Genomic DNA, 23,952 nt, shown 5'->3' on the forward strand with positions numbered 1-23,952 from the left:
TGTGAAGGTGGTGTACTGAGCTCTTTTCTTACCAACAAATAGGTTTAAAAGCAGTTACAGCAAGGATGAGCTGTGTTAGCAGGAGGCTCTTCTGTGCTTTGACCATGGGAAGATGAATGGTTTACCTATGCACCGTTAAATATAATTTGACACCTAGCACACAACACTTGCAGCCTGTGGGGTGCTTTAACAAGCAGGTAAATCAGCGGAGACTGTTTTGCAGCAAGGCTGATGCTGGGTGATTAAAAAGCAGGGTCACAACAAGGAGAAAAAAAAAAAAAAAAAGCTTTGGAGATCTTTTTTAAAATGAGACTGCTTTTTATGGCATTTAGGGCTGTGAGGTATCCTTGGTTTTTGCTTTCTTCCCATTCCTTAGACCAGATCCATTCATATCCTGAACAGCGTTCTGGGTCTGTTCAGGAAAATGGAAGGCAACAAGCAAAATGATGAGCTCCTTGGGCATTCAAAAGAGCTCAGTCTGGGAAAGATTTCAAGTCCAACTTCCATGCTAAGGAGCACCAGTAATTTTTAGAAGTAGATGCAGAGGAATCTGCATGGCACTAAGTGTGTTTCTGAAGGTGCTAAAGGTCAGAAGTGACGATTCCTCTCAATACTAAAGAAGAGAAGGAAACCTTGCACTTAACTACTGTTTTTATTCCCTTTGTCAAGCAGTCAAAACCAACAACTAATACGGGAACCCAACTTTTCCCCTCTTTACTTTAGATTTGGGAAAATTCCCTGCCAAAATAATACTTCCTGGAAAATTCACTAGTGTTTGTGTGAGTAAAAGGTTCCAACCTTTTATTATTAATTTGTAAGAACTATTTCATCCGCTTTTGTCCAGAAGAGTCAGAAATAATTTGCACAGAAATGTGCAGCATTTTAATGAAAGGCTTCAGAATCACTCTAATTTGAACTTTATCTGGTCTGGTTGCAGGTTTTATGACATTTAGTGTCTTAAAAAAAAAATCAAAATATCTGACTTCACATCAGAAAAAAAAAACCTGCTTGTGGCTAAATAAAATCTGTTGCAGCTCTGGTCATTGAAAAATCATTGGCTGTTAAATTGGACCTAAGTCATCTTTTCTAACCTTTCATGATCTTGCAGCAATGGATGATGATGGATATATGGATTAGGGAACAGCACGTGATGGCAAACCTGTGGTATTTGCTACAGCGCAGAAAGAAAACAAATTGCTTCCAAAAAATCAAACTAATTCAAAATTCTTGGTATCATGCAGCCATGCCACTGGCAAAGTGAGCATTGCCCTGCCTCTCAAAGCTTGCTGTATCCTTGATCTGCTGTCTTCCTGCTGTTAATTGATTGCAACTCTACGTGTCTGATCAGGGCTACGAGTTGTTCTCGATATGGATACCATACGACATATACTGTGCACGCTTGTGTGTATAGATATGTTTATCCTGTATGCATGTACATATTTGATCTGGATAGGCTGGAGCGATGGGCTGAGGTCAACTGTATGAAGATCAACAAGGCCAAGTGCCGGGTCCTGCACCTGGGGCGCAACAACCCCAAGCAGAGCTACAGGCTGGGAGATGAGTGGCTGGAAAGCTGCCTGGCCGAGAAGGACCTGGGAGTGTTGGTTGACAGTCGGCTGAATATGAGCCAGCAGTGTGCCCAGGTGGCCAAGAAGGCCAACAGCATCCTGGCCTGTATAAGAAGCAGTGTGGCCAGCAGGTCTAGGGAAGTGATTGTCCCCCTGTACTCGGCTCTGGTGAGGCCGCACCTTGAGTACTGTGTTCAGTTTTGGGCCCCTCGCTACAGGAAGGACATGGACGTGCTCGAGCGAGTCCAGAGAAGGGCGACCAAGCTGGTGAGGGGTCTGGAGAACAAGTCTTACGAGGAGCGGCTGAGGGAGCTGGGCTTGTTCAGCCTGGAGAAGAGGAGGCTCAGGGGCGACCTTATCGCTCTCTACAGTTACCTTAAAGGAGGCTGTAAAGAGGTGGGGGTTGGTCTGTTCTCCTACGTGCCTGGTGACAGGACGAGGGGGAATGGGCGAAAGTTGCGACAGGGGAGTTTTAGGTTGGATGTTAGGAAGTACTTCTTTACCGAAAGGGTTATTAAGCATTGGAACGGGCTGCCCAGGGAGGTGGTGGAGTCACCATCCCTGGAGGTCTTTAAAAGACGTTTAGATGTAGAGCTTAGCGATATGGTTTAGTGGAGTACTTAGTGTTAGGTCGGAGGTTGGACTCGATGATCTTGAGGTCTCTTCCAACCTAGAAATCCGTGATACTGTGTGATACATATGTATGCATATTTGTGTGCTGGCCCCCAGATCACTCATGGTATAAAGCATTGGCCTCGAAGGCATACTCATCAAAATATTTGGTAGATCCTCCATTTTTTTCTAGTTCCCTCAAAATGAGAGAGTTTTTACGCGCTCTCTGTGTCAAAAAGGCAAAACTTCTGATTTCCACTGTCGCTCTCGCTAACTTTCTATCACTCACTCCTCGTGTGTGTGTCTAAACACATATGTGTGTATGCGTATGCACATTTGTGTATTTCTGTGCACTGGTGTGTTTTTTGCTGTACAGGTAATAAAGACGGGGAAAGGTTTTAGTGTTTTCTTAATAGGTGAAGAAATCTTGAAGACCAGAGATTGGAACATACTGAATTTTGAATTAAAAAAAAAAAAAAAAAAGTCAAATTTTCTGGCTGTGGAAGATGGAGCCTCATTTTTGCAGCCACTTTGAATCACGAGTTCATCTCTAAATGCACTGGGTTTTTTTGGTTTTGTTTTGTTTTGTGGTGTTTTTTTTTTTGGTTTTTATTTTTTGAAGAGCTAACTAACCCTGGCTGTCTCCAGTCTGAGAGAGTGTTCAGATGGACTTGCTTCCTCCATTAGTTATAAGCTGTTTAAAAGCACATCCTATGTTTGAATTGTGGATGAGAGGCTCCCTTGGCAAAGTGAGGAGGCAAATTCTTCCTACCCCTTTATCATTAATTCACGGATTCAGTGTTGGTTCGGCCTCCAGGAGAAGTTAACTGGAAGTCTTTGAAGATCGATAACTTTGCTGAGGTTGTCCAGGTAGGTGAACTCGAAGACCCACAGTGACTGGAACGTGCTATTTAATGCGTCATACTGCGTTCTGTAGAAGTTACTCGTAGCCATAGTTGATCATTGCCTTGCATGTATGATCAGGTGGTTTTTGAAGAAGTGACTCCCTTTTCAGGCTTCCGGATGTGCTCCAAGGCATATTATTGAGGACGTGGAAGAGAACACTTGCTGACAAAGCTCCTGGCAGCTTTACAGAACTTTAGTTTAATATTGTGTTAGTTCCCGTAACAGCTGATTTCAAGGCATTGCTCTCCTCAAGAGACTAATTTGATGAACAGAAGAAAGCTGGAAAAATGCTTGTTACTCATTATTTTTCACTTGTTGGTACTTTGTTTAGGGTTACTTTTAAAAAGAAGATTTCACTGATCACAAGCCAGTGGAAGACTTTCAGCCCAAGCAAGGGTGAAGACAGCTCTCTCCAAGAGCAGAGGAAGTCCCTGTGGAGAGAACCCGAGCTTGTTATCAGAACTTGTCGGCATGTCTAAACAAGGAGACGATTGCTACTTCTATTTCTATTCTACCTGTACCAAGGTATGGCTGGGTTTCTTTTGCTTTGCTTTGCTTTGTTTTTTTGTTGTTGTTTTTTTTTTTTTTCTTTTTTTTCAGGAAGGGGTAGAGTAGGAGGAGGAGGCACACTGGTCTTTGGTTAATGTGATAACCAGATAGATTCTGAATTCAATCGTAGCAACCTGAGGCAGTAGCATGGACGTTTTTGAGGCTGTACTATATTTTCCTTGTTGGTTTCCTTTTGGTTACAGGGAGACAACTGTTCCTTCCGCCACTGTGAAGCTGCTCTGGGGAACGAGACAGTCTGCACGCTGTGGCAGGAGGGTCGTTGTTTCAGGAATGTCTGCCGATTCAGACACATGGAAATCGATGTGAGTGCCTAAAGATGTGTTCTCAAAATAAATCAACAAAAGCATTTTTCAGTGCTGTAGGTGTGCTGATTGTGCTTTTGCAGGACAGAGTCCTTTGCTTTGGAATTACACTGGTTTCTGTTAGCAGGGGAGGGGGTGGGAGGAAGGAGAGGGAAATAAAATCAATGCCTTAGGTATGTCTTAGCAAGATTTTCTTTTATTAGACGCCGACAGTATTTTCTCAACAGATGCAGAATAACCGCTAACTAGACTGCTAAAAGCTGCTGGAGCAGGGGGGTAATAAACAGGCTGTACTAGCCTCCTGAGAGCAGGCTTGATAATGATCTATCAGGTCTCTTGTGTCCCGGAGTCCTTCAGATAATGCTGTTCTAGCTGCCTGGGCTAGGAAGCAGTGGGGAAAGTTAAAGGTGCAGAAGAACGAAGTCTCCGAGAAGTAGTTCTGGATAGAGTTAACGTAGGCAATTTAAGATGTTCTTTTTCCCTCTGAATAATCCTAGTATAATCCTGGGTGTATTAGTTTAACCCACCCTAAACTGATGTCTGAGAGTGCCTGTCTTCTCAAACTGAATGATGACAAGGCTAAACGTGCATAGTGGTTACAGCTTCTGCAAACTTTGTGAATATGCCCGGAAATACTATACTTCCGTGATAAACTGACCTTTGGAATGATGTTTCAGCACTGTATTGTGACAGCCCTATCGCTGTCGTGACCTGGAACTGTGCATCTCTTTGCAAACCTTAGGTGCATGTTATCACGAGCTTGTCTTTCTTTCTGTCTTCAGAAAAAGCGCGCTGAGATTCCCTGCTACTGGGAGAAGCAGCCAGTAGGCTGTCAGAAAGCCAACTGTGCTTTTCATCACGCAAAGGGACGTTACATCGATGGCGTCTTCTTACCACCAAGCAAGAGTGAGTTTAGGTCCTTTTTCTTTAAGTATTGAAGAATTAATTTTGCATATTACTTAGTGGGTGCCAATAGTGTAGGAGACATCAGGTAACCGTTCATTTGTGAGTGCAGGAAAAGGTCTGCAGTCCTAGGTGGTCAGCTAAACCGAGTGTACTGCTGCTGTACTGCTGGTATTTGTTTTCTGCTTTCATGCTCAGCTTCTCTCTGCTTTGTGTGATATTTGCCTTGCAGTTTGCTTTCTGTTGTTTCGTCTTCTGCTGGGTGGCAGGGAGATGTGTTGTTGTTTGAAGGCAAGTCATTGTTCACGGTGTAAACAGTGGCGGGATGGGCAAAAGGAGATGCTGCATTCATTGCCTGTGCAGGTTATCTGCCTTAGCTACCATCTTCGTGCATTGTGGTCAAAGTTTTAAACTGCCATATTACTGATGATCCTCCTCTTCCTCTAGCTACACTGCCAAGTCCGCCTGAGTCCGCGGACGATGATTTGAAAGTGGCTCAGATGTCACTGCAGCAAAACAAACTTTCTGTCCAGTCCAATCCCTCTCCATAGCTAAGGCGGGTGATGAAAGTGGAAAACTCGGAAAATGTCCCAAGCCCTACACACCCTCCAGTTGTAATCAATGCTGCAGATGATGATGAAGATGATGATGGTGAGCATGGTTTGGTTCCTGGAAGGAATTTGTGCTGTAAATGATTGTGTAAGTCTTTGGTTCTTGGAAGGAATTTGTGCTGTAAATGAATGTATAAATCACAGATGACCTGAGGTCTGACTAGCGATAGGGCAGGCAGTCCGCTCAGGTCACTGGTGGCTTTGTCTGGCAGTCAGTGGACAGAACCTGAAATGTTGGAGGAAAGCTTAGAACCACTCTTGGCTTTAGCTGGTCTGTTGTGTAAAGCTCTATGTGAAACTAGGAAGGAAATTCCTTTTTTTTTGTCTGAAGAGTAATATGTTGTGTAGTAGTTAAAGCTGCAGAGAGAATCTAGAGTCCTAGATGTTTTGTCCTATGGTAGTCTACTTACGAGTTCATCAGGTCAGTGTAGCTGTATTAAAAAAAAAAAAAAAAAACAAAAAAAACCCAACTTTTTTATAGGAACCATGGACTGAAGTGTCATTGCATGAGCTACATAATCACGAACAATCTGGCCTATGCATAACTGAATAGATTTTTCCCCTTCAGACCAGCTTTCTGCGGAAGGAGAAGAAACTAAAACTCCCGTCCAGCAACCAGCTGAGGAAGGCCAAAATGGATTACGGATGATTTCCACTGGGAAAGCCAGTGCTACTACTGCTAAACAAGGTATTCCAGCACCTGTAGTAGGATAAATCGGCAGGAGAACTTGACAATTAACTCAAAAGCAATGTGGCGTAAAAACACAACAGAATGTAGGGGTGCTGAATGGACTCGGTTATTTCCATGATCTCATTTCTCCCTGATACCATCATGTGCCCATTGGGTCAGAAAGTTGAACTGCTTTTCTTTCCTTTTGGAGAACAAAACAGGGTCACAGCATGGAGTTTAAATGGCTGCACGTGCAGCCTGGCAACCACTGTTGAAAGCCATATCTAACGATAGAGGGATCTAATATCACGTAAATGGATTAAAATTAAAACTACAGTTTTTACCCTGAAGGGTGAAAGGAGGGGCAAAATGCCATTGATTCTATGGTTGTTTCACTTGTGAGGAGTGTTGACAGGCTTTATTCTAAATACTTCTGAAAGTTCCTGAGCACTAAGAAGCCTGAGGATCTGTGGTCCTCAGTGAGTGCCTCTAAGCCTTAGTCTCATTAACTGTTTTCTGTTTTCAGAGGACGGTCTGAATTTTGGAATAAAAACACTTGAAGAAATCAAATTGCAGAAAATGAAGGAAAAAACTAAGAGACACGGTGGTGAGTTAATATTCCCTGCTTCCTTGCCCGGTTCACCTTCATCCTGTGTGATGATTTTTCTTTCAAAAAAAACCTCTTCCAGTAATACCGGGTAGCTGGCTATGCTTTGGTGAATCCAACTATTTTGCCAAAGAAGTGAAATTTGATTGGCTTCAGAATGGCAGGTGATGGTGGCTGGGAGCTGCTTGAGGGATAGACTTCCATGTTTAGCTGGGGGCATCGAGCAACCTGATTCTCAGCCAGCTGGTATTCTAGATGGGAATTCCAAGGGCAACCAGAGGCAAACTAGTCACCTCTCTTATTTGCATGCTCTGGTCACTGTATGTTTGACAGTAATGAATAATTAAAGTTTTTTGTTCTTCGTGATAGTTTTTTCTGTTTGGTAAACTTCCTTATGTTTTGCTTGCTCTGAGCAGAAGGTCCTTCAAGATCTTCTCTTCCTCCCGTCGATTCTATGATTTTTCCTGCTCCGGAAAAGGAAAATGTCCGGACAGTGGTGAGAACTGTGACACTGTCTACAGAGGAAGGTAATAATTCATGCTTTTGTTTTGATTTCATTACTCCTAAACTGGAAGGTTAAGCAAGAAGGAAGGCAATTCACCCCTGTTAGCCTCCTGGTGCTGCCGCCTTCTGTTCAAAACATGCTTTTATGCTGAAAGTCCCTGGTTGTACTGGAAAGCTTTGGTGCTCAGGTTAAGTGCAGTAGCAGGAGAAAGAAAAAAATGTGTCAGTATGCAAATAGGGGGATAACTGAAAAACAGGAGAGTAACGAGAAGAAAGAGCTCTAGAGGACAGTGCTATGTAAGAAGCAATTTCTGAAGCTTTAAAGAGGCTGACAGTGGCACGTGTGGACAGTAGTGCGATAGGAGTCTGTGTATAAATTATATTGTTTAGAGTTGTGCAAATTCCTTTGAAAGGGAAAGAAGTGAAGAAGTACTTCTACCCATAGACATTCACCTTAGAAAGGAATATTTCTCAGCATTTGTACCTAATAATATTCTGCTTGCTTATGCAGCTCTGTTCTGCACAAAGTATAGCTGTCAAGCAGACTCAGATTCATTCTCGACTACATTCAGCTGGAATTTGAGGCAAACACTGAGACTATGGATACTTTTTCTAAGTTAATTATAGTTGAAATATGAGTTTGTGTGGTTTAGCTGTCAAAACAGTGCCTTGCTGGGTTTTTTTTGGACATGGGCTAACAGTATACTATTTCTATTGGCTACTGGTTTCTATGAAATAGAAAAATTTTACTTTTGTTTTAGGGGAGGAACCTGTGGTTCGACTAGATCTTGCTGAGAAACAAGGAAAACGGAAAGCCTCCGTGGGTAAGAACTTTTTATGAGCTGTTATTTAGGTGCCGCCTTCTCTATATGACTGCATTGAAGAGTATTTTTGACGTATGAGAGGAAAATGCGTTGCAGTGGAGATCTGTGTTGACTGCAGAAATGGCAAAAAAACCATTTAGCAGCTGAAAGGCAATTTTATGAAAATATGCTTGAAAAATAGAAGCTTGTGGTTGACTGTTCTCAAATCTTCCTGCAAAGAAATGTTCTTAAAATATTCCTTGTTTTCTCTGTCTGAAGCTGATGTAAGCGCCCTTCCGGTGAAGCGCAGCCTTGCTGAAAGGCTGGGGAAGAAGGTGGAGGTTCCGGGAAATGCTGACAAAGCACCAAAGAGAGGTACAGCTACTAAACAGGCATCTGGATGTGATTCACGGGTTTTGTAGTTAGGCTTTCTGTTTGTCCTTTTCCTGCGATGTTTCTTTTTGCATGTTGGCTGAGGTCTTAATCACCGGGATTCAAAGTTACCTTTCCTGCCTTGTTTTTGAATGTGAACACAAAGTTGACGTTTATGCAGCCTCCCTAATTTGGTCTTTTTCTGTTTTGCAGTTCAAGTTCCCAAGTCTGTGAAGGAGAGGCTAGGATTACCTTCTCAACGGACTAGTACTGCGAAAGGTAACAACTGGCTATTAAATATACTTTCTCCTTCTTCCTTTCCGTGAACTTAGACCGTTTTCATACAGCCCTAAAAAGGAATTCAAATGAAAACAAAGAACTGATTCCTCTTGCTCGAGTGCTGAAGCTCTTCTGACAGCCACTATCAGAAATCTGGCTCTAGGTGTGTGTTTATTTTCCGCTTGTGCCTTGTCAAGGTTTTAAGCTGCTTCTGTGAACCATCATATACAATTAGAATAGAGCCACTGCCGGGAGCAGGAATTTGAAATGCAGTCTGAAAAAGTAATCAAGTAAACTAGCATTTCTGTGTAGCAACTCTCTCTGGATAGGGCTGGTCTTCAAAATACAACAAGTGGCTCAGAGGAGGAGGAGAATGTTAGGCTATTGTCCTAAGATGCGTTATTGGGAACGCTCAGGCTTAGTTTTCCTTAGTACTGTGACAAATTTTGGAGACTTAAACTATTGTTGGACTCTCTTTAAATGTTGGCGCTTCTCATTTCTTGATGATGACAGGGAAGGCTGCTAAGCCAAAGGGAGAGGTCCATGTGAAAACACTGGAGGAAATCCGTCGTGAGAGAGCTCTTCAGAGACGAGAATGTCAAGCCAAAGCCCAGGCTGAATGGCATGGTAAAACCAAAGATCCCAGCGCAGGGGCAAAAATTGAGGGTGAGCCCAAGAAGCAGAGCGTGCTCACTCTTTCCGGGCCCAGCAAAGTGCAGTCGAAGGAGCCGGCAGGTAAAGCCAAGCCAGAAGGAGAAGTGCGTGTTAAAACCCTGGAAGAAATAAAGCGCGAGAAAGCTCTGCGGATGCAGCAGAGTGGAGGAAATGTGCCAGCTCCCCCAGCACAACCTGGACCTGCCCCAGCCGGGCAGAAATCGTTATGGAACACAAAGCTATCAGGTAATAAGATGCTTTAATACCTGCCCCGGTGAGGTGCTTCCCATATTGAGCAAGTTCCGTTTGCTCAGGATCTGCTTTGCTTTTTCCTTCAATGCAGAGGATAAAAGAGTTTAAGGCTGCAAAGTTCAAAGGCAAAGAAGGGCCAGAACATGCAACCATGTCTGTTTTCGTTAATTACGTGATGGTATTCTGTATTTCCCACTAGAAAATTAACACATTGAGGGGCTTTTTAGTCTAATTTTGGTATTCTGTTTTTTTCTGCCATCTGTTTATGGTATGAAGTCCTCCCTGCGTTGAGTTCAAGTTCACCTTCCTCTTTGGCATGTGTTGCTTAACTTGACACGTGTATGTGTTTGTAAAGCATGCTTCAGCGTCTTAATGTGGGGGGCCAGTTTCTGTCAAAAATGACAGAGGATCAAAGGCCTCGTTGTTAAGATTATATCAACTTTGTAAAATGAGATTGTGTGAGGGAGATAAGGAGGGCTTAAAGGCTGCATGCACTGCACATTGTAGCCTTTCTCTCTGTCTCATGGGACACGAGGAAATAAACACACAAAGAAAACAAGTACCCAGCTTTCTTTCGTTTCTTCTCCTGCCAGCCAGATGTTAGGTCAGGAATGGGAGACTAGAATATGACTCTACAAATTTGGATTTTGTAGAACAACTTAATAGATTTTGTGGGACATCACTGCAGGGGAGAGGAAGCTGGTACAACAGTTGCATACACTCTCTTGTCTTACTATACCTGCTGCTTTTCCTTTCCTAGAGGGAGCAAGACTTTAAATACAAAAGCTGTCAACATTTGTGAATCTTACTAGACTTCATACAACGTCTTAGAGTATTGCTTGCACTTGGGATCGCTCTGTGTCTGAGTTTCCCTCGTCCTGGATTATGATTTACTGTAGCTATTCAGTTCCTTTGTTCCTTTGTATGGATTGTTGGTAGACGGAGTTTACTATGTGGAAGATATTGCTGAGAATCCAGGCAATGGCAGTGTAATTCTGCTGGCCAAATACAGTTAACTGTGTAGACGGGCCGTGGAAATGAGGAAGAGAACGTGGATTTTTCATGAGGCAGAGCAAGACTGTATCAGTTCTCTCTTCCTTTTACTCTAGCCAACTTTAACATGTTTGCGAAGCCTTGGGATGGGAAAGTCGCTTCCCCCAAGAAGAAGGCACTGAAACGTAAGGCACCTGGCAGTTTTCCCTCTGCTGTAGCAGCTGTGAAGCCACGGACTGCCTCTGACGCTGACACAATGGGACCTCCAGCCAAAAAAGCAGCTATGGTAAGGACAGGGGCTAATGCAGAAATGGATCCCTTGTAAAATTTACACCCTCCTCTAGGAGAAAAGATGGAAAACTCAAAAGTTCTACAGGCTTTCTGTTTCCTTTTAAATCCAGTAGCTGCCTACAGAATTCTTGTAGTACCCTTCCATATTTATTAGATTAATGGCACTATTTACTTAGTCCTCTGTGATTCTGTGATTTCTCTGGTGTGGAGGATTTTGTCCATTAATGCTGTGTTCTTAAAAGACACAAGATCATTAGTAACCTCCAAGTGAATATTAACTTTCTTCAGGAGCACCTTGGTTTTGTATTTTGGCTAAGGCTCCGCAATGCCAGAGGAGAAGCAGCATGGAGGAAAAAGCTAGTAAGGAATCTTTTACCCATGAGTCCTAAATGCTGTTTTGCTGCTTTCTAGGCTGTTCCAGCCACGCTGGAGCACGTCCCAGCCACCAGACTTGAAGAAAATCCCCAAAACAGGTGATGACCACAACTTGTTCTTTTTCTCAATCGGTGTATATCCCCAGTGAAACATAAGTTCTGTCACACGTGGGGAAAAAAGGAGGGTTCTGAGATAATTAAAGCCCAAATCCATCAGAGGAATAAGTCACGTGAAATGACTTTCTAGCAGCTAGCAGGAATGCTTAATTAGACTTACTTTCTTTAAATGCTGCAAGTCGGTACAGCTTTCCAGTGACTTCTTGCTCTGTCTGAATACCTAAATGAGGATGAGGTGAAGTTCTCCTACTTCCTCGTGAGGTGATAAATGATGAGTAGTGTCCTCTGCCTTTTGGTCCTCAAGAATGCCACCCGAACAAACATACAAGGTGACAAGAGTGCAGGGAGAGCAGAGGGAAGTGATGGCTGCAGATCAGCTTCCTGTAGTGGGGAGCAAACTCTGCTGAGTGTGCCGTGGGAAAAATGACTAACTTAGCAAACAGATATTTGCAGATGGAGACTTCTTAACATTTTTACAGGAAAATTAAGCAAGGTGGCAAAGTGCCTCTTGCTACAACAATTGAACCATCTTTGCTAGACTCCAGGTGCTCTGGCTTCACAGAGAAACCCCCAAACTGAAAAATGTACCTGCTAATATATTGGGCTCTAAATGTCGCCCTGGGTTAATTGAATAACAATCCCTGGGTAAGATTGAAGTGCAGGAGGGGTTGGCTACGGTTTTAAGAGCCGGTTTGCAGAAAAGGGATTTCCCGTTAAGAAATGGCATATACTGATTGTTCTCTTCCTTGCTCTGCCAAGACCTGAAGCACATCTTGGAAGCCAGGCAGAATCTGTGGAGCCAATGGAGTTCTCAAGCTCGACTTCAGCTTCTTCCCAGCTAGAAGAAGCAAGGACACGCCGGCTGAGTTCCACAGGCAACGCGCCCGTATCTGTAGACGAGGATTTAGAGACGCTACTTTGGGAACTCTCAGACGGCATACTGGAAGCCGAGCTCGACTTGGACCCAGGGAAGGATGAGGATGACCTCCTCCTTGAGCTTTCCAAGATGATTGATGATTGAACTGCATAGTCCTATGGTATATTAAAAAAAAAAAAAAAAAACAAAAAAAAAACAACTCTTCTTCTTGTTGGATACCCCGAGGTGATCCTTTTTCTAACTGAGGCTTTGCAATGAGACTTAAAGCACAGTTGGAACTGGTAGAAATTGGCAGGATCTGCACTCAGTTGTCCTAAGTTTCCCTGCTGGTCAGAGTTAAGGTCTTGTGCATGGTTCCGTAACTATAGGTGGCTACCTTTGATATCAAGAGGACAAAGCACTTGTTTCTTTTGGCACAGAAAGATGTCCATCGGCACGCTGTGGTGGCTGTGAATTGACGTAGTGATGGAGCGATGCTCTGAAGGCTTAAACGGAAAGCTTCTTCCTTCCGCCCCCCCTTGGCACAGCTCGATGTTGGGCACATTGTGAAGCCTGGGTGTTCTGATTTCTCGGACAGTTGATACCCAAATCCCGGAGTTACTATGTCAACTCTTGACTTTTATTTGTGTATGCCATTGTTTTGACTGTAATCTTTTCAGATGATGAAGCTGTAGGGGCGGGAGGGAGCAGAATAATTATTCTAGCGTTGTGGACCAAACATGCTGCCAGGAGTGGTGGTGGTGGGGTCAGCCCACCCGGCCTTACTTTCAATTATCAGGGATGATAAAATGGTGTGAAAAGCAGCAGCTCTGCGATACGGCTACGCTACCCCCACTCCCTTCTCTTGTGCTGTACCAAAGTTCCCCCAAGCTTTGGTTGGTGCTTTTTGCTGGTGACAGTAGGACTCCAGGGCGAGTAGTCGGGACTCTCCTGCAGTAACTGGGTCAATTAAGGGTTGGTTTAAGTGCCTCCTGGTTTTTAAAATTGCTTCCCTGAGCTGCTGGCTCTGCTGCCTGCTACAGCAAATGTTCGGGTGCCATCAGCGTCGCACTTGGGCGTGGGCACTGACTCTGCGGAGGAGAGCTGAGGCTCGCGTGTATTGTGTACCCTGCCGCCAGTGATCGTTTTCCCCTAGCAGATCTATTTTGAATTATTTCCCTAAATTTTAGAGGAACTTTAGGCTCTTTGTGCTATGATTTGTGAAGCTGTAGGGGCCCTCAGGCATTTGCTGCTGGCAGAGAAAAACCGCTTGTCGAATTTGTTGTAAATACTTTCTGTTTGGACAACAACGCCTGTGTGTGTGTGTGTGTGTGTGTGTGTGTGTGTGTACGTGCGTGCTTTGATGACCCCCTGCGACGCCCCAGCTCCGCGAGGGAAGCTTTGAAGCGGCTCTGGGAAAACCTCTGCGGAAGAAACTGCTGCTGGCGACTTGCGGAAAACGGACTCCACAATCAGTGAGATTGTAAAGTAGGTATGTTTATTCAGCGCTGGGCAGCACGGGAGGTCGTGGGCATGAAGATTGATGACTCTTCCTCGTCACCGCTAGTTGACCTCTTGTCTTTGCACAGACTCAGTTGCTCCTTGGCTCTTGTCCACCTGCAGGACCAGTTTCTCCCAGTTTCTTAAGATAGGCTCGCTCTCTTATTAGGAGACTGACCTTGGTAAGGGGCCCAAGGCTTCTTGCTTTAGTTAATTGGCACAATGCACCATAGTTAGCAAAGACACTAAGTAGCATCCTAGTTTAATGCCGTCAGCGCTCTATCTCTACTTGATAACATTCTCCTAACTCCCTCTCTCACTGGAGCCCACGCAGCCCTCCGTCCTGCCGAAGGACTTCACGGGGACTTCTGCCGGCTCCGGGTGCCCGCACACAGACAGAAATGTCTTTGAGAGAAAACAATCAGGAGGAGGAGAGCTCAGAGACTGCGGCCGGCTTCGGCCACCTTCCCCTCGCTTTCCCTCTCCGTGTTCAAACCGAGCACTGTTCTGCCGTCAACCTTCGCTGCCTCTGCCCGCGGCGCTGGGCTTTCGCGTGTGCCATTGCTCCTCTACATATTTTATCCTTCCTTTTGTAAGGAATGGTCCAGCAATTCGTGTCACTAAGGGATTTGAAGGGTTAACATCGAGGCCCGGGTCTAGGTGATAAGAGAACAAAGGGGTTTTTAGGGAAAAGTGCTGACTACTGCAGGGGATGTTGCTAGAGTTTCTGAAATCCGGCGCAGAGGCTCCCAAACGAGGAGGAAGGGGGGGATGAAGGACAATTGAAGGACAAAAGCCTGGGAGGAAGACAACCAGCATTCAGCCCGAGCAAGCCCCGAGAGACCACCAGAGACTGATACGCAGGCGCCCCTGGGAGGGGTTTCGGATTCCGGAAACCAATTCTAATAACCCTGCCTCTTCTCGAAGTAGTAATGAATATGTATTAGCCTGGGAGCATCAAAACCAGCCGCCTTACGTAACAGGTGTGCGTCCTGGGGGAGCAGAGACTCCCGGCGCACCCAGCGCTGCTTGCTTGCCTCTATTCGTTTAATAAATTGTAAACTTTGATTGTAATCCTATTTGGATTTATAACAGCCATTTATAACACTTTTTATATTTGTATTTTATTTAAGGCTGTCTTGCCCCCCTCCCCCCCCCAGCCTCGCTGCTCACCAATAAAGCTGGCGCAGGGACTCCTGCCTGCGACCATAGAGACGCGGTCCTCCCGGCCTGCTAGAGCGGCCCCCCACGCTCCTCCAGCATCCCAGCGTCCCTTGTGCGCTCCCGCCCGGCCTCAGGGGCTTCCGGAGGCGGCCCAGCAGGGGCGGCGGGAGCAGCGAGGCGGCGGCAGCCATGGCGTACCGCGGGCAGGACCAGAAGGTGCAGACGGTGATGGTGCAGCCCATCGTAGCCTTCCTGCGGCCGGGGAGCGACGGGGGAGCGGGTGGGGGGCGGCCCGGGCCTCAGGGGTCTCGGCCCGGACCTTGAGGCCTTGTCCCGGGGCCCTGGGGCCTCGTTGCAGGGTTTGAGGCCTTGTCTTGAGGCCTTGTCCCGGGCCTGGAGCTCTTGTCCCCGTGCTGAGCCCTTCACGCAGTGCCCCAGAACCTCATCTTCCGCTACCTGCAGAGCGTGAGTAGCGCGGGGAGAGGACGGGGAGGGGATGGGGATGGGGATTTGGAGGGGGTGGGGGGAGCGGGGAGGGTCCGGGGATCTCCCTCGCTGAGTTTTCGGCTCCCACCCGTTGCTCGGGGCAGGTTTGTGGGGAATGGAGAGCTGTGCGGCGTGCTGGTGGGTACAAGGAGCTGCTGCGCAGCCCGGCGTTTCCCCCTCGTGTTAACGGGAGTGGGATCGTGCAGCCGGGCGTGCAGGAGTGTTCCCTTGTGACTGGAAACGTGTCCTTCAGCAAACGTGTAGTATTCACCCAGTCATATAAGACTCTAAAATGTCAGACTGTTAATTGAAACTGCCCCTGAGAGTTGCTCCTTGGAGTTTTTGGGAGCTCTAGCGGCTATGGTTAGCGGGTATTTCTGAACACACGAGAGAGAACAAAACTGCTCGCGGTGTTTGTGTTCCAATTTACTCTCCTCCTTCGTTCTGCAGAGCTCGAGGATCCAGGTGTGGCTGAGCAAGTGAACGTGCGGATAGAAGGCTGCATCATCGTGAGTGTCAGCACGACCCCACGTTACATCGTTAGTTTGTTTTCCCTCATTCACAATCCTATTTTTTCTTGTCAAGAAAAACTAGCCCAAGGGAAAAAAGAAATCGTGCTTCTCTAACAATTAGTCTTCGTTGTCCAGCCTGGGTCAGCACAGCTGACGATGGTTCGTGTTGTTGCTGAACTAATTGCCACTGTTGCCGATTTCTAGGGCTTTGACGAGTACGTGAATTTGGCGCTGGACGACGCAGAGGAGATTCACTCCAAGGCAAAATCAAGGAAACAGCTGGGTGTGTCGTGTGTCTGTGCAACCCGAGTGACGCGCGGTCTGAAACCTGCCCGGGTGAGCCTTCTAGGTAGCAGCACTGAGACGTACCAACCGTGTGACGAGCCTTGCTGTTGAAGTTCAGTGAGCAATTCCTGGCTACATCTCTGTCCCTGATGATTTTTGAGCTGCTGATTTTGCTGGATGAAGGAGAATCTGTCCCTGCCTGAGACCAGTTCTGGTCTTTGAAACGTGTAATACCAGGCGGCCTGCACTCTGCATGATGGGCAAAACCCTGCTCAACCACACAAAACACTTTCTGAAAACACGAGATTATTCTCAGGTTCTGGGCTCTCTCTAATCCCCTCTTTCCCTTCTCTTTGCTGCAGGCTGGATCGTGTTAAAAGGGGACAACATCACTCTTCTACAGAGCGTTTCTAAGTAGAATTTGCCATCCTTAGAACAAAGGTGGCTGCCGTGCTGCGGAGTGACTGAGTGCCAGGGGAACGCGGCCCACTGGTAGATAGGAAGTTATTTGTAACTGGGGTTGCATGCTGAGGTCAAAAGTCTTTCCTTTGTGGGAGCGAGTTGTTTGTAGCTTGAAACAATACGTGATGTATTTCACAAATAGCCATTTTTCACATTAACTGTAAATGTAAACCACAAATCTGCCTGTTTTCAGTCTCTTCCTTCTGTGAATGGAGAAGGAGGAGAAATATAGAAGCGTGGGCTTTTCCTTTTGCTGTGGATCTGATAAGTTTCGATAACGCTATGTGCTTTCTTGACCATTACATCTGCGTTATGTGGCCAGGGTGGACTCGTTCAGGGCACGGAAGCCCCACACAGTCCTTGAGCTAGCAGGGTGCTAAGGAGGGTGTTGGAGATTTTGCATACAATTGCAGCCCTTTGTTGCTGCAGTGACAGGTTCCTCAGATTCTTTCTAAACAGGGTTTAGCTTGTTGAGAATCTTTTTGGGAGTGTTTATTGTGGATCAGTCAGTAAAAGTATCTTAGTGGGCCCGTGAGGGATTTGGGGCTGTGGTGCAGTAACCCAGTGTTTACAAGTGTTACTGCTATGCATGCTTGTCCAATAACGTCTCCAGATCAGAGAGTGAGAGCGGGCAACTGGTTTGGATTAAATCTGTCACTTCTTGCTGCTTTGGACAGAGCCTGTAGATTAAACCCTTGTGCTGTTCAATAAGCTGGGGTATCAGATGTGTCGGTTGGGTTTTTATCATTTGATTTATTTTTTTTATCCGTTTGGAGATCTGTCTTTTCTATTTAAGTTTCCCCAAGAGAGCTGAGTTGCTTGATGCATCGACCAAAGAGAAGTTCCCCGGCTGACTTGGGACAGCCAGTCCCCTCGTTTTTCTGATCACAAAAAAAAAAAAAAAAAAAAAAGAAAAAGAAAAAAATCGAAGAAGAAAAATTTTGACTGTAACTGTAACTCAGAAACTAAGATTACCTAAATGGAGAGAAATGAATTTTGATGCACAGGCTGTGCTAGAAATCTGTTAATCAGCATTCAGTTTTTCAAAACTTCAATTTGTGTATCATCATCATGAAAATTAATAAATTCAAGGTGGGAGATCCTTTCCTGAAAGGGAAGGACAGAAATACGAGTCTTGCTGTGGGGCCTACCCAGCGCAGTTCTGCCATTCCGAGAAGTAATACGTCAGGAGTGTCACAGCAGACGTTCCCAGGAAGAAACCTTTGAGGGGCAGCGTGACACACTTGATTGGCTAAAGCAGCTTCAGCTGGACAGCCTGCTGCCGGGATGGGTAATTCTAAGTTGTGTTCAAGTTGCTGAGTTCCTTTCAGCATGTAGTAAAGATGTAACGTGCCGATGTCGTTTGGGAACAGGAGGCATTACGTGTCACCAGCAGTGGGCACGTAGGGAACAAAACAGTATCTTACGAGGTCCTCCACATCTGCCTTTCATTTTGTCCTTGGTTTGCCAGCTGGAGCTTTCAGGAGGTGAGGAAGGAGGCTGTCCCAGTGAATAGTTCAGGTGTTGCAGGGTATTTGTGATGCAGTGCTTGTAAAATTTACCTGCCCGCATCTCCTGTTACAGGCAGCCCCCCGTGGGCCCTGTGAGATGGGGAGCTGCTGCCCGGGGTTAGGCCCAAGGTGCCCTGTCAGGCCCAGGGCCGCCCTTCCCCTTCCCCTCGCCCTGCCCTTCCCTCCCGCTCCTCAGCCCTTGCTCAGGCCTTTTGGGCCGTCTGGCCGTCCGTCTGTCCATCCATCCGGCCGTCTGGCCGTCCATCTGGCCCTGTGTCCCTCCATCCCACCGCCCTGCCCCGTCCCTGCCGTCTCCCTAGGGAAGCAAAGAGTCCCTGGGCTGCCTTCAGGGGGGAGGTTCTGCTCAGGAAATTAAAGCTTCCCCCTTAACGGGCGCCTTGCGAGTTATTTTGAGTTCCAACCTTCTGCCTTCCTTTCGTAGCAGTGCCTCTGAGGGGTGCGCTGTAAGGTAGCCGTCATCTGGCACGCTGCTCCTGCGTTTCCCAAAGGAACTGCCTTCGGGATCTGACTAACTCTGGATGCACGCGGTTGTCACCTTAATTTCTCCGTTAGTTTGCTGAAAACAACCCGCTTGGGTGACCTTTGTGTTTGTTTCTTCAAACTTGGATCGAGGAGGTCTCTGTTTCCTTATGTTGATGTTCACGACGAAAGTGCAGAAGGGATGCTTACTGTTGCCCGGGTCAGTCCTGTTGCCAGGATGGGAATGTTTAGCCTACCGGCCCTCTGGTGCTGTTAGGCTGCACTCGGAGTGTGAGCTCTGGGCCTTATTTGGAAAAGACTGCGTTATTTGAGTGTACAAACCCGAGATATTCTGCGGATAGGTGATTCTCAAACCACGTCAGAACCACCGCTGTGACGTGTGCTGGAGTCGGACGCGCGTTTGACTGATCAGGCGGAGCAGGTGAATTGACTTTGTTGCTGGATGGCGAGGTGTTCTGGGGGAAGAGCTAGTCTAAGGAAAACTTCCTCTTACTGCCCCTTCCCATCTCAAATGGCCACTGCCTGGGGAAATTGCTTCTTTATGACATTAACTACAACGTTACAGTGAGGATGAGGAATCATCATTACTCCCATAGTTATTTGCTGCCAGGCCGCAGCGTTGATTTCAGAGATTTAAAAAAAAAAACAACAGGAAAAAGAAAGGAAGTATGTATTCTTTCACATACTCTCTTTTCCCTGAGAGTAAATGTTGTAGCTTCAGCAGTACCCTTCCTCTGGAAACGATTCCCAGTGCCTGCTCAGACACTGGGGAGTAAAATGACAGAACAATGGAGGAGAGCCACCCGATATAAAGAAAGGAAAAAAGGGGTTATGGATGAAGGGAAAGCAACTACATAAAAAATTGGTGCTATCTAAAAATTGGTTAACGGTTTGGGACCTGCAGGTGCTGCCTACACGTGCGTGTGTTGCAGTAGTGCCTGTTGCCACTGCGCAAAATGGAGAGAGCTTCTTTGTCGAATGCAGCATGTTAAAGAATGCGCCATTGCCTGGAAGAAATGCACGGCCTTCCCTCGTGTGGGACTTCTTCCCCATTGATCTGTGGTTTACCTGAAGGTTTACCATAACCTACATAAGTTTCAAAAGCAAGCAAGCAACCAACCAAAAAACAACACCAACATTAAAGAGTGGCAAGGCAGATGCTCATCTGGGGACTCTGACTCATCGGTGACATCACCAAGCAAAGCATTGTGAGCGCTTCGGGTCGGGGCTGCTGTGGCGAGCCTCGCAGCCGGGAGGGAGAGCGGGTACGGTTCGCCTCTGGCGGGTCTGTGTCAGCCCTCTGCCCTGGTGGCTTCGTTAGCAGTGAGAGTTTGACTGCTGTGTTCCCAGCTTTCGCTTCTGCACCGACCGTGTGGCAGAGCCCGCAAGCTGCTTCCTCAGCTGGAAGAGGAAGAGGAGTGACCTCAACTGTGCCGAGGTAAAGCAGAACCGTTGAAAAGATTTGTCAAAGATGCGGCTGGTACCAGCGCAGCCGCTGCAGCTGCAGCAGGTCCTGGAGCATTGGAGAAGATAGAGAGGGGTTTCTTCGTGAAAAGAATGCTGTGAAAGTGTTTTCACGCCAGAAATTAGGAGAAGCGCCTCTGTTGTTTGGATATCCTCTATTGACCTGGCACACGGGCATTACAGCATACCTGGCACACTCTTTGTATTGTTTGTAAAAGAAAAAAAAAAAAAAGTGTTTTAGGGCAGGCCAAAAACCTGCCTTGGCACTTCCACATCGCAGCAGTGCTTGCAGGCCGTGCATCCTGGATGCCAGGCAAGGATCTAAATCCGATGGTGCTGTTGGTAACGTGAAGTTCAGGAAGCACTTCTGGGTTTTTCTGCTCTTCCATGTGAATTTTTGCCCTGTGAAGGTGGTGTACTGAGCTCTTTTCTTACCAACAAATAGGTTTAAAAGCAGTTACAGCAAGGATGAGCTGTGTTAGCAGGAGGCTCTTCTGTGCTTTGACCATGGGAAGATGAATGGTTTACCTATGCACCGTTAAATATAATTTGACACCTAGCACACAACACTTGCAGCCTGTGGGGTGCTTTAACAAGCAGGTAAATCAGCGGAGACTGTTTTGCAGCAAGGCTGATGCTGGGTGATTAAAAAGCAGGGTCACAACAAGGAGAAAAAAAAAAAAAAAAGCTTTGGAGATCTTTTTTAAAATGAGACTGCTTTTTATGGCATTTAGGGCTGTGAGGTATCCTTGGTTTTTGCTTTCTTCCCATTCCTTAGACCAGATCCATTCATATCCTGAACAGCGTTCTGGGTCTGTTCAGGAAAATGGAAGGCAACAAGCAAAATGATGAGCTCCTTGGGCATTCAAAAGAGCTCAGTCTGGGAAAGATTTCAAGTCCAACTTCCATGCTAAGGAGCACCAGTAATTTTTAGAAGTAGATGCAGAGGAATCTGCATGGCACTAAGTGTGTTTCTGAAGGTGCTAAAGGTCAGAAGTGACGATTCCTCTCAATACTAAAGAAGAGAAGGAAACCTTGCACTTAACTACTGTTTTTATTCCCTTTGTCAAGCAGTCAAAACCAACAACTAATACGGGAACCCAACTTTTCCCCTCTTTACTTTAGATTTGGGAAAATTCCCTGCCAAAATAATACTTCCTGGAAAATTCACTAGTGTTTGTGTGAGTAAAAGGTTCCAACCTTTTATTATTAATTTGTAAGAACTATTTCATCCGCTTTTGTCCAGAAGAGTCAGAAATAATTTGCACAGAAATGTGCAGCATTTTAATGAAAGGCTTCAGAATCACTCTAATTTGAACTTTATCTGGTCTGGTTGCAGGTTTTATGACATTTAGTGTCTTAAAAAAAAAATCAAAATATCTGACTTCACATCAGAAAAAAAAAACCTGCTTGTGGCTAAATAAAATCTGTTGCAGCTCTGGTCATTGAAAAATCATTGGCTGTTAAATTGGACCTAAGTCATCTTTTCTAACCTTTCATGATCTTGCAGCAATGGATGATGATGGATATATGGATTAGGGAACAGCACGTGATGGCAAACCTGTGGTATTTGCTACAGCGCAGAAAGAAAACAAATTGCTTCCAAAAAATCAAACTAATTCAAAATTCTTGGTATCATGCAGCCATGCCACTGGCAAAGTGAGCATTGCCCTGCCTCTCAAAGCTTGCTGTATCCTTGATCTGCTGTCTTCCTGCTGTTAATTGATTGCAACTCTACGTGTCTGATCAGGGCTACGAGTTGTTCTCGATATGGATACCATACGACATATACTGTGCACGCTTGTGTGTATAGATATGTTTATCCTGTATGCATGTACATATTTGATCTGGATAGGCTGGAGCGATGGGCTGAGGTCAACTGTATGAAGATCAACAAGGCCAAGTGCCGGGTCCTGCACCTGGGGCGCAACAACCCCAAGCAGAGCTACAGGCTGGGAGATGAGTGGCTGGAAAGCTGCCTGGCCGAGAAGGACCTGGGAGTGTTGGTTGACAGTCAGCTGAATATGAGCCAGCAGTGTGCCCAGGTGGCCAAGAAGGCCAACAGCATCCTGGCCTGTATAAGAAGCAGTGTGGCCAGCAGGTCTAGGGAAGTGATTGTCCCCCTGTACTCGGCTCTGGTGAGGCCGCACCTTGAGTACTGTGTTCAGTTTTGGGCCCCTCGCTACAGGAAGGACATGGACGTGCTCGAGCGAGTCCAGAGAAGGGCGACCAAGCTGGTGAGGGGTCTGGAGAACAAGTCTTACGAGGAGCGGCTGAGGGAGCTGGGCTTGTTCAGCCTGGAGAAGAGGAGGCTCAGGGGCGACCTTATCGCTCTCTACAGTTACCTTAAAGGAGGCTGTAAAGAGGTGGGGGTTGGTCTGTTCTCCTACGTGCCTGGTGACAGGACGAGGGGGAATGGGCGAAAGTTGCGACAGGGGAGTTTTAGGTTGGATGTTAGGAAGTACTTCTTTACCGAAAGGGTTATTAAGCATTGGAACGGGCTGCCCAGGGAGGTGGTGGAGTCACCATCCCTGGAGGTCTTTAAAAGACGTTTAGATGTAGAGCTTAGCGATATGGTTTAGTGGAGTACTTAGTGTTAGGTCGGAGGTTGGACTCGATGATCTTGAGGTCTCTTCCAACCTAGAAATCCGTGATACTGTGTGATACATATGTATGCATATTTGTGTGCTGGCCCCCAGATCACTCATGGTATAAAGCATTGGCCTCGAAGGCATACTCATCAAAATATTTGGTAGATCCTCCATTTTTTTCTAGTTCCCTCAAAATGAGAGAGTTTTTACGCGCTCTCTGTGTCAAAAAGGCAAAACTTCTGATTTCCACTGTCGCTCTCGCTAACTTTCTATCACTCACTCCTCGTGTGTGTGTCTAAACACATATGTGTGTATGCGTATGCACATTTGTGTATTTCTGTGCACTGGTGTGTTTTTTGCTGTACAGGTAATAAAGACGGGGAAAGGTTTTAGTGTTTTCTTAATAGGTGAAGAAATCTTGAAGACCAGAGATTGGAACATACTGAATTTTGAATTAAAAAAAAAAAAAAAAAAAGTCAAATTTTCTGGCTGTGGAAGATGGAGCCTCATTTTTGCAGCCACTTTGAATCACGAGTTCATCTCTAAATGCACTGGGTTTTTTTGTTTTTGTTTTGTTTTGTGGTGTTTTTTTTTTTGGTTTTTATTTTTTGAAGAGCTAACTAACCCTGGCTGTCTCCAGTCTGAGAGAGTGTTCAGATGGACTTGCTTCCTCCATTAGTTATAAGCTGTTTAAAAGCACATCCTATGTTTGAATTGTGGATGAGAGGCTCCCTTGGCAAAGTGAGGAGGCAAATTCTTCCTACCCCTTTATCATTAATTCACGGATTCAGTGTTGGTTCGGCCTCCAGGAGAAGTTAACTGGAAGTCTTTGAAGATCGATAACTTTGCTGAGGTTGTCCAGGTAGGTGAACTCGAAGACCCACAGTGACTGGAACGTGCTATTTAATGCGTCATACTGCGTTCTGTAGAAGTTACTCGTAGCCATAGTTGATCATTGCCTTGCATGTATGATCAGGTGGTTTTTGAAGAAGTGACTCCCTTTTCAGGCTTCCGGATGTGCTCCAAGGCATATTATTGAGGACGTGGAAGAGAACACTTGCTGACAAAGCTCCTGGCAGCTTTACAGAACTTTAGTTTAATATTGTGTTAGTTCCCGTAACAGCTGATTTCAAGGCATTGCTCTCCTCAAGAGACTAATTTGATGAACAGAAGAAAGCTGGAAAAATGCTTGTTACTCATTATTTTTCACTTGTTGGTACTTTGTTTAGGGT

General features: G+C 45.9%; 1 pseudogene across 1 annotated transcript; it reads left to right on the forward strand.

Annotated features, from left to right (window-relative positions):
• The first annotated feature begins 1,809 nt into the window (after nt 1-1,809).
• LOC308186678 (zinc finger CCCH domain-containing protein 11A-like) lies at nt 1,810-12,785 on the forward strand (annotated as a pseudogene). Its single transcript has 9 exons — nt 1,810-3,611; nt 3,839-3,958; nt 4,741-4,864; nt 5,309-5,512; nt 6,041-6,160; nt 6,669-6,749; nt 7,166-7,299; nt 9,175-9,621; nt 12,059-12,785. The product of its transcript is annotated as a zinc finger CCCH domain-containing protein 11A-like (transcript).
• The last annotated feature ends 11,167 nt before the right edge of the window (nt 12,786-23,952 follow it).

The sequence above is a fragment of the Anser brachyrhynchus genome (assembly GCF_964034855.1).
Source record: "Anser brachyrhynchus genome assembly, contig: SCAFFOLD_591, whole genome shotgun sequence".
Classification (NCBI taxonomy): domain Eukaryota; kingdom Metazoa; phylum Chordata; class Aves; order Anseriformes; family Anatidae; genus Anser; species Anser brachyrhynchus.